This window comes from Macaca thibetana, chromosome 1 (assembly GCF_024542745.1).
Source record: "Macaca thibetana thibetana isolate TM-01 chromosome 1, ASM2454274v1, whole genome shotgun sequence".
Lineage (NCBI taxonomy): Eukaryota > Metazoa > Chordata > Mammalia > Primates > Cercopithecidae > Macaca > Macaca thibetana.
Window position 1 is genome coordinate 185932668 of NC_065578.1, and position 11892 is coordinate 185944559.

Below are 11892 nucleotides of genomic sequence, written 5' to 3' on the forward strand. Positions count from 1 at the left end.
TGTGTGTGTTTCTAAACTTCCCAACAGCTATTAAGCTAAGAAAGTTTTAAATATATATAAAAACTACAGAAACGCTTTTTCTCCTTTGAATCTTTAGCTCTGTGCAGTTCAAGTCAACAAAGAGCTAGTGGTGTCTCCTTGGTACCTTGGCTATGATTGTGTTCAGTCTTGAGGCAACAAAATGTGGAGATAATGCTAGCTTTATAGTAAGGGTACACATGATCAGCAGGGAAACAAGCACAGCTCAAAAAGGCAGAGCAGAAGGAACAGTTTGGTACATAAAGAGGAAGGTGGATTGAGAGGCATGAAAGGATGATTGAGGCGGAAAATGACATTCTTGCTGGTTCAGTTGGGAGATGATGACAATCCCAAGGCTTCTGCAGACTACATGGACAGGAAATACTTCTTAAAGACCCACGTGGTTCCCTCAACAGTGTGTGCGCATTTCAAATTACGTCCTATCACACCTCCCATTTTTCTCTATTCTGCATATGAATGGATGGTGCCACTGTTAACCCAGTTGCTCCAGCTGGAGGTGCAGATTCCTCCTGACCCCCACTGGCTTCTTCTCTCCTTTGCCTTTCTTAGTCACGGGATCAGTCGTTTCTGCTTTCTCAGTGTTGACTCCATGCCCACTTCTCTCCCTCCCCTGCCTTTCCAGGTCTATTGCAGGGCTTTCCTAACTCATTTCAGCCGCTGGTCTCTTCCTGTCCCGTCCGTCCTTTATTCTACCACAATTGCCAATTTGATCATGTTACTAATAGGCTTGAAATATTAAAAACAAATCTTCCAAGGCTCCTATGAAACAAAATTCCCAATCCCTAGCTGGTATGCAGCCTCGATATTCTGGTGTCATTTCTTCTCCCCTTTGATCTATACACAAAACGTCCTGCACACTAGATTGTGCCGCTCCTTGCTGATGCTATACTGTTTCCACATCAGCGCCTTCACACCCCTGTGCCCTTTCCCAGTCTGCCCCTTACTTCACTCCTGCACCTGCAAGCTCTGTTTGTGCCAGGAAAGCTCAACTTGTCCCAACAGTACCAGCTTACTGTGATGTCTTCCCTAGGTTGCTCTCTACTTCGCTCAATGCAAAGCACACTCCTCCCCTTCCCAGTCACTCTCTAAAGACCTCATAGATCTCTGCTGGCCCTTTATCACCTGTACTCTTATTATTTGCATGCAGGGCTGATCCTACCACCAACCAGGCAATTGAAGAAAGGGTCCAGATCTCATTTATTTTCTTCTCTCTAGCCCTTAGCAGAATGTCTAGAGCATATTAGATTTTCATTAAATATACTCATTCACTGAACAAATATTTCTAAATCATCTATTCTGTATCAGGGAGTATTTAAGGCCCTAGAGATGTAGCAGCAAAACACCATGGGGGACAATTATCTGCCCTCATGGAGCATACATGCTGGTGGGGGAGCCAGAGAGTAAATACGATAAATAGCAAAAACATACTATGTGACCCAGTGATGAGTGCCAAGGAGAAAACCCAAGCCCACCTAGAGGAGGGATGTGAAGAAATGTGTGTTGAGTAAATGAGCTGTTCCTTCTCCTGGGGAATTTTCTAAAATTTCAGGACAAGGGAATGGAGGGATACACTTGAGATGAATAAATTTGAGAGAAGCAAGAGATCTAGATAGTACTCATTAATGTCTGAAAAATCTGGTATTGACCCTCCAGTGAGAGGGACTCAGAAGAACCTATGGTCTGTGAGCAATAGAGTCTGAGCAAATGTTCATCTAAAATAAAGAAATGATTTTGCAAACTGCCTGCAATATCAAATTCTTGTAGCTTCTACCTGAATATTAGCATCTAGATCTGTGCATTTCTTTCCCTCGATGGGACTGAAGGATTTTTTTTTTTCTGCGTTCGTCTCTCACATGAACACCTGGGTCCTCCTCATTGCAGATGCCTCGCCCTGCCTCCTGCCTTCCCCAGTAACCTGTGGTAAAGCTGCAAAGGTGATTCAGGCAACCTAGCCACTGTTATGATTCCTGCTAGCGCCACACACACACACTCACACACACACACTCACACACAACACTCACACCCAATGCACACACACTCATTCACTCACACTACACTCACACACATACTCATTCACACAGCACACACTCATGCAACACACACACTCATTCACACAGCACACACTCATGCAACACTCAGTCATTCACAAAGCACACATTCACTCACACTACACTCACACACATACTCATTCACACAGCACACACTCATTCACTCACACTACACTCACACACATACTCATTCACACAGCACACACTCATTCACACTACACTCACACACATACTCATTCACACAGCACACACTCATTCACTCACACTACACTCACACACATACTCATTCACACAGCACACACTCATTCACACAGCACACATTCACTCACACTACACACTCATTCACACAGCACACACTCATTTACGCAACACTCAGACACATACTCATTCACACAGCACACTCACGCAACTCACATACTCATTCACACAGCACACACACTCATTCACTCACGCAACACTCACACACATACTCTTTCACACAGCACACACACTCTTTCACGCAACACTCAATACACACGCTCATTTACTCACACACCACTCACACCCAATGCACACACACTCATTCACACTACACTCACGCTCATTCACACAGCACACACACTCATTCAGTCATGCAACACTCAGATAATACACACACTAATTCACTCACACAACACTCAATACACACACTCATTTACTCAGACAACACACACACAACACTCATACTCATATTCACTTACACAACACACTCACATAGCACACACACAACTCACATTCACACACAACATTCACACTCACATAGCACACACAATGCACACACTTATTCACTCACAGCACATACACATTCACACAAACACACTCATTCACTCACATAGCACACTCACACAACACTCACGCTCATTCACACAACACCCACATTCACACACCCACACGCCACTCATGTACACATTGACTTTCACACACACCCTTATACACACACAACACACTCACCCTTCCTTACACACTCTCCTACACACATGCTCACTTGTTCACACACGCACAGACACACCCTTTCACGAACACACTAAAATCCCAGCAGCAGAGGCTCCACTCTCCTTTTTTACTTGTCATTAGCCCGTGAAGAGGGTCGCTTAGGCTGCCACAGTCCGCAGCTGCCGCCGTTCCACCCCCCCATCCCGACACTTTGTAATGTGGTAACTTAAGGCCTGGTGCTGGGTCACAGGTCAGTTTTAACAAAGCCACCTCCGGGCTGTTTCTGCTTGCATTGCCATCCAAGAACTCTAGGTTTCCTCATTCCAGTGTCTGTGGGGTAACTGCTGGGGCTGAGTTGTGTTTCCCCTGCCTGCCTCAAAACAAAACAAAAAAAGTCACACACTGAAGTCCTAACCCTCTACCACAGAATGTTACTGTGTTTGGAGACAGGGTCTATAAAGAGGTGATTAAGGTAAAATGAGGTCGTATCGATGAGCCCCAGCCCAATATGGCTGGGGTCCTTATAAAAAGAGGAGATTAAGATATAAAAAGCACACAGACTGAGGGCCGACCTGTGAGGATGCAGGAAGAAGGCAGTCCTCTGCAAGCCAAGGAGAGACCTTACCAGACACCAACCCTTCTGGCACCTTGATCTTGGACTTCCAGCCTTCAGAATGGTGAGAAGATAAATTTCTGTTATTTCCCTACTTTGTTAGTGAGCCTAATACAGCTGACTAACACAGCCACATTGTCCTTTCTCATCTGTGGCCACCTGCCCTTGATGCACTGACCTCATCTTTCTCAGTGGATGTGAGAGGCAGCCTGGATGCAGCCTCCTTCCCAGGAAAACAAATCTCACATTATAGAACTTCCATGACTTGTGATGTGCGGGGCAGCTCTCCAGCGTGACCCCATGAGGGCTTTGGAGCAAGCCTCTGTTCTCTGACACAGGTGTGGCTCTGTTCTCCTTGAATGGAACACCCATTTCCCGATCCCGCTTCATGTCCTCCCTCCTGCCCAGCAGGGAGGAAGCAGCCCTCCAGGAGGGCAAGAACTTCTTTGATCTGACCAAGTGGCCCTGCCTGGTATTATCCAATGAAGCTCACTTCATTAGACATGTTATTGACCAGTCAAGGAAGAAATGAAATTACTCCAAATCAGAAACTGAATTAATTAAAGCAATTATTACTATCACCTGCAGGACCAAAATGGGTTTGTTAAATTGTGTTTTCCCCCCGCCAACAGAAAAATCTTTTTTTCTTTCCATTTTGAGACTCAATAAGTAGAAAAATAGCAGCACACTTCTGAAAAGGGCTAGAAAATGAAAAAAGAATGAAAATTCATTATTCAGTAATCAACTCCAACTGCAAAAGTAGCAGATTCTGCTGAGAACATAGGGCTGTGGAGAAAGACAAACCCAGACCCTGCCCAGCTCACACCCTCTGGGGCAAATCCTCTCCACAGAGACCTTATTAAGAGGAGAAAGATGGGGAACCAGCATGGGGTACCACAATTTGCAGCCTCTCTACCTTTGTACAGCACATTAACATGCAAAGGCATTGTTTTGTGGGCCTTGCACCCCTCCTCTCCAAACCCCACTCTCAGATTAAGACGTATTGTATAATCGTCTGCCTTAGGGTTCCAGAACGAATCCTTCTCCACTGGGGCCTCTGAGTAGAGAAACAGATAAAGTCTCTGCAAGAGAACAAACCTGTGAAGCAGCTTCTATTTGTCAGTCAGTCCTTGCTCTGTGCTTTCATGGTAGGCAGAATTCTAAGATGGTCTGCAAGATTCCCACCTCCTGGGGCACACACACCTTCTCCCAATTATCCAGGCAAATAATAATCTAGGTGCTGCCACGAAGGAATTTTGCAAATGTAATCAACCTGCCAAATCAGTTGACTTTAAGGAGAATATCCTGGCTGGGCCTGACCTAATCAGGTGAGCCCTTAAATGAGACTGGGTTCTTCCAGAAGTGTGAGAGGGATTTGACCCCAGGGACGTTTTCCATTGCTGGCTTTGGAGATGGAAGACCCAGTGGATGAGAGATATGGGTGACTTCTAGGGGTTGATAGCAGCTCCCATCTGTAGCTGACAAGGAAACAGAGACCTTGGCTCTCCAACCACAAAGAACTGAATTCTGCTACAATCACACGAGCTAGGAAGAAGACCTTGAGCTCCAGATGAGGAAGCAGCCTGACCAATACCTTGATTTTAGCCTGGGGTGACCCTCAGCAAAGAACCCAGTCCTGCTGTGCTTGGACTTTTTATTTTATTTTATTTTTTTGAGATGGAGTCTTGCTCTGTCACCTAGGCTGAAGTGCAGTAGCATGATCTCGGCTCACTGCAACCTCCACCTCCCAGGTTCAAGCGATTTTCCTGCCTCAGCCTCTTGAGTAACTGGGCTGCAGGTGTGTGCCACCACGCCTGGCTAATTTTTGTATTTTTAGTAGAGATGAGGTTTCACCATGTTGGTCAGGCCAGTCTCAAACTCCTGACCTCGTAATCTGCCAGCCTCGGCCTCCCAAAGTGCTGGGATTACAGGTGTGCGCCACCACACCTGGACTGTGCTTGGACTTTGGACTTACAAAACTGTAAGCTAATAAATGGATTTCTTTTAAGCCATTGAGTCTGTAGTTACTTGCTATGCAGCAATAGTAAACTAATATAGCTCTCAAAGATCCCTACAGAACTCTGCTGACAGAGCTGAACCACTTACATAATCTGCTCTGCAAAATGTTTCCAGGTGTGCAGTTATGTTCTGGCTCCCCCAGATTTGGAGCCCCTCAAAGGCAGGGACTATGGATACCTCACCTGTGAAAGGGAGTACTGTGGAGTGGTTAAAAGCACTCAAGTCAAACAGAATAGCTGCTCTACCAGCTACCTTGTGCAGATTCATCCACTGAACTTCAGTTTTGCTATTTCTAACATAAGACTGATGGCATCTACCTGTTGGGATTATTGTGAAGAGCAAATGAGAAAATCCATACAAAACATTTAGTACTATGCTAGTGTGAAGTAAAGGATTGTTAAATGTATGGCAATTATCATTATTTACTTTCAATCATAAACATGTAGTGAGCAACTACTTTGTGACGGGCTAGGTGCTAGGGATATGCTGACGAATACCACCAAACCCTGGCCTTCAAATATCTCACAATCAGTTTGGGCCCTACAGTGTCTTTAGGAGTGTTCTTTTTGAAGAAGCAGCTTCATATTTCGGGGGCGAATAGCACTAGGGAGTAGGCTGTGAGCAGATCTTAACTGTGCCTAGATTTCCCAGGAGGTACCATGGAAGAGTTTGGGTGCTCTTTCCACAATCCCATGCACGTCCTGGAAAATCATGCTACAAGAACCAAGCCAGGATGAAGATGCATGCCCAATCTTGTTTGAAACTATGAATTATGTAGAGGCACTTAGTAAAATTCAGATCTAGGGCTCCGCCCACAACAGACAGAGGAGTGCCTGGTGTCTATTTCACATGCACCTCACACTCTGATCCTGCCCAGTGATCTGTCTACTGCTGTGTAACAAACTACCCCCAAACTGAAAGGCTCAAAGCAACATCCATTTTGTTATATCTCAAGATTCTGTGGTCAGAAATTTGGGCTGAACATAACTGGACAATTCTTCTGTTCCATGTGGTGCTGATTGAGATCCCTCGAGGTATTCAGCTGGCAGACGAGCTGGTCTGGAAGGGTCCAAGAAAGCTTCACATTACATGTCTGTCTCCATATTGGGGATGCAACTTAAGGCTCCCAGAGACAGTATTCCAGGAAACAGGGTGGAGAAACTGCCCATTTCTCACGGCCCGGTCTCAAAACTGCATGAATACCACTTTCCAATATTCCATAGGACAAAGCAGTTCCATGGCCTACCCAGAACCAAGAGGAAGGGACACAGGCTCACCCCTCAATGAGAAGAATGTGTAAAACTTCTTTAATCTGCCTATGCAGAGTTAGTAAATAGTGTTTTGCTGCAGAGTACCAAATAGCTCAGGCGTCCAATCTGACCAGTTTCTGAGTGTTCTAGAACTGGGGTTAGCAAATTTTTTCTGTGAAGGGCCAGATAGTAAACATGCTTGACTTTGTGAGCCACATATAGTCTCTGTCACATATTATTGTTTTATTTATAATCCTTTTAAAAATGTAGAAACCATTCCCAGCTTGCCGGCTATATAGAAATGGCCTGCAGGCCAGATACAGCCCATGGACTGTAGTTTGCCAGCTCACATTCTGGAATAATTTTCCATGACACACAGTTTGGCTGAATTGTAGTTATGGTAGCAGCTTCTACCCACCGTATCCCCTGAGTAGCAATAATTCAGAGAAACAGCTGGAAAGGACCTCAGAAGTCACCTACTCTAATGCTAATGACATGGAAACTGAGGTCCAGAGAGATTAAGAAACATAGAAGAAGTACCATGGCTGACTAAAAGTAGATCCTCAGAGATCCCTAGGTCTTCTTTCTTCTAACCCAGTGTTATTTACACTCTGACAGACCATACCGCAAAATGCTGTGTTTCTAGTCAGCAGAAATCTTAAGTATCTGGGAGTAAGGTAGACATAGCAGCAGTGAAATATGCTTGGACCTTTGGACCTTGGAGGGTGTTTACTCCTGGCTGGCTGTGGTCCAGGGTCTAAGTGGAGACCGATCTGTGGCAGCGCTGCTTGGCTTGGGTTTGGTCACTGGCTGGAAAACTGGAGTGCAGGCTGTCACTTCTCTCGGATGGATCATCAGTGTGGGAAGAATGCAGAACACGCACAGAAGGAAGGGAGGTGTGGGGAGGTTACATACAGATCTGCAGGAGGTGGGCTGGGCCATCAACACCTCCCGCTGGAGAAGAGCAATCAGGGCAGAGGGCTATAGAATCACTTGTCATCTCCTTAGTGAGAGGTGCTATTGATCTGGCTTCTCACTTTACTGAGTTCCTCAAGAAGCCTCTTATTTACTAGTATTTGCTTGTATGCCCCATATTTTTTCATGTCTCCATGCCTTTGGATATGCGATCCCCTCTGCATGAGATCCTCCCAGTCCTGCACGCCTTTCTGGAAAAGTTAAATGTCATCTCCTCTGAAGAGTCTTCCCTCAGCTTCTCAGGAATATTAACACACTTGTTCCTGGCTCTCACTTCTTTTTTATTGTATGTAAATAATGTAAATAATCTGGCCCCAAATCACTTAGTCTGCTTGCCACAAATAGTAACTATTTCTGCTATACATCTTTTTTCACAGATGTTATCTAATTGCGCTATAATTGTTTACTTTTATATCTGTCAGTAATCATGTCTGTTTTTGTTGTTATTTTTGTTTCCCAGTCTCTACTATAGAGCACAGCGTGGATGTTAAAATACATGTTTGCTAAGTGAAATAATACATGAATTTAGGAAAGTGGGCACGTCTGTAGTAATTAATAATACATTCCTCCTGGGGTCGGGGTGCTGGATGACTCTGACTGCAACATTTTATTACTGGCTCTGAAGAGTTGGGATCAATTGAAATAGTTACCATGAGGAGTTTAGGAAGTATTTTCCTTTGGGACTTAAATGTTAGCGCTATTTCTTTAAAGAGTTGATTAGGCACAATTTTGTTGAGGTTACCTTGCAAAGTCTGTCTTGGTGAGTATGATGAGTATTTCCATCCCTCTTTTCCAGTGTCCTAGATACTGGGCTTCTGGACCAAGCATGTGTTCTGGCTCTTTCTCAAGGATAACACACAAGGTCAACAGTTGGCTTTTGATAGCTTGATTCATGGAACATTTAGAACCTTTGCTTAATATATAAATCATACTTTGGAGAAATATAATTACATACTCTAAATGGAGTCCTCAGCAGTCCCAGCTACTCTTTGCATGACCATGTTGTTTTGATTCAGAGTAACTAGACACTGACTGATCATAATCCCTTTCTGCATATCAATTTTATTTCCTATCTTGACTCCTGCCTTTTGCCCATGTAATGTGAACTTTTAGCAAATCCATCCTGACCCTTTTGCTATTACAATGCAAAGTAGCATGGTATTATTGTTTTCCAACTGTTCTAGCAGACCTGACCAATTTATATAACACTGATGTGGATTCTAGGCCCCTGGAGGAATGCCTTATTTGTCTGCTTGCCAGGAAAAAAGATATTTGGTGGTTGGTCTAGCCCTTTCAGGCTGCCCATTGCTATAGCTGTACTGCTGTTGTTTTGGTGACGTGGTTTAAAATAACTAGTTGGAGATAGAGTGTGGGGTTGCAGTGATATTATACTATGCAGATAAATTTAAAATGCATGGACCTGTTCAAAATTTCACCAGCTCTCATAACCCTCCCCTTGCTGACTGCTTTCTTTGCAGGCAGGGATCATTCAGTAGGGATCATGGGTCATGGGGAGAAGAAGAGCACAGAGCAGAAAATAACACTTTGCATTTTTCAGGTACGATGTGCTCTTATTTGTAGTTCTGTAGTTTTGCTTGTTTTAGATCTACTCTAATTTCTCCCACCCCTAGGATCTGGGGGTCAATGTGGGCGATGCTTAGAGTATGATGTTAAATTATCCAGTGCAGTTTCATTTTGGCAAATATTATGGCTATAGAAACCTAAGAATACCCACCAAGGACAAATAAAATCACACATACTCACACAGGACTGTTGTAATAGAGACAAAATACTGGTAAATACAGAGAAGTCATTTTGATTTTCTGCTGCAACTGGATCTCACGTTCCAATTGTGGGTATATTACTTTCTGATTTTGAACCTCAGTGTCCCTATCTGTAAATTGGGGATAATATAACACCTTGTGTGGCCTTTTGCATATCATTTAGCTTTTATAAATGTTGATAGCCTACAAAAGTCAGGGCTGACCTGAGGCAAAATTATATTCCATGCAATGTTATTTAACAGACTTAGAGGTCCATTCCAAATTTGTCTCTGTGCTTGTTGGGGGAGAAACATGGAGATGGAGATACAGCCAGCCTCTGAATGACTGCCTATTGCCTCCTGCTATGATTTGAACGTGTTCCCCAGCATTCATGTGTTGGAAACTTAATGCCCAATGTGGCAGTGTTGGGAGGTGGGAACTAATGGAAGCTGTTTAGGTAATGAACAGAATAATGCTATTATAATAAGGGCTCACAGGGGTTCTATGAGTGGGTTCCCTTTCTGCACTCTTGCCCTTCTGCCATGGCATGGTGCAGCAAGAAGGCCCTCACCAGGTACCAGCACCTTGATCTTAGCGTTCCCAGACTTCAAAACTGTGTTCTGTTCTTTATACATGACCTAATCTCAGGTATTCTGTTGTAGCAGCACAAAACTGACGAAGACACCTCCCACTCCCAAGCGCAGAGTGGATGTTGAAGCAAATTCTGGGGGTCCCCAGCGGGGAATTGGTATGTGAAGAAAGGTGGTTGTGAGTCCCTATATTTTGTGATACCCTATTCAAGGCTTCAAATTCCTAACCCTTTCTCCCTCCACGAACTCCTCAAAATGTTTTCCCTGATTGTATTGTAGAAGAATTTAAAGAAACATCACCAAGCTAAAACATCAGTTACGTGAAGGCTCTTTCTCTTTTCCCACTTTGCTGGTTGTGATTGTTGTTTCCAAATAGGAACAAAGAATTCTTCTGGAGGCAAGAAGTAGCTTTTTTGATGAGGGTGTCCAGAAAGGCATTTTCTTAGTGGCATTTTCTTGAGGAAGTAACAGAAATTCCCACTCTAAACAACAAAAACAACACACACACAAAACATGGACTCTAACCACAGAAAGAGCGCATCTGGTGTATCAGTAAGCCCTTGACATCTATTGGAAGTGGTGACAGGTAGAAGTTGAAAGGTGCAGAATGGAAAGACAGAAAGGAGGTGAAGGGGGCAAGGTGAAAAAGGCAGGTCAAGAAAGAATTCACAGAGTCAGTAGATGCCTTCAGTAAAACACCGAATCAGGGGTCAGCCAACTACAGCTCATGAGTCAAATTCAGCCCACTGCCTGTGTTTCTATGGTCGATGAGCTAAGAATGGTTCTTGCTTTTAAAATGCTGAAAAAAAATCTGAAGAAGAATATGTTGTGGCATGTGAAAATTATGTGAAATTCAAACGTCAGCGTCCATAAATAAAGTTTTATTGGAACACAGCCACGCCCACTGTTGATTGCCCATGGCTGCGTTCTTGCTGCTGCTGGCCGAGTTGAGCAATTGCAACAGAGACCATATGGCCCACGAAGCCAAAAATATTTACTGTCTGCCCCTTTCCTGGCAGATTTACTATCTGCTGACCCCTGCTCTAGATAGTGTTTTAAACACTGGCCTGTAAATTTGGGTTAGCAGTCTAAACCTCCCCAACAAGAAGCACTTAGCAATTATTTGTTATTGTGTCTGTTTTCTGATAAATCCAGGGCCACAGCTGCAAAGGCAGGTAGAGAAAGACCTTTCCCACTTTCTCTCCAGCTCTGTTTTGCCCTTCAACTACCTGCATAACTCCACATGCATCTCTCGCTGCTCTTTTTGGAAGCCAGCCTACCCTAGTTGAACTCAATGTATACAAGATTTTTATTTGTACCATCACATGAGAACGACATCCCACTTTTTGAAATATCACAGAAAAAGTTAGAGATGGAAATATTTGTAATATGTGTTACACGATTTCCATATTTTACAAAGAAACTATTAGCACAGCACAGCCATATTTGAATGATTAAATTTGTATTAATCCGTATGATATGCAATGCTATTAAACTTTATCATAATAGTGAATGTTTTATGTCATATGGTATCGACAGTCTGGCTAATTAATCACATTTGTGAAATATATTTTGTATTGCTACAGTGAATATTACCACATTCCACACAGCCCTATACCACCTGAAGCACACACTAGGTGTTCG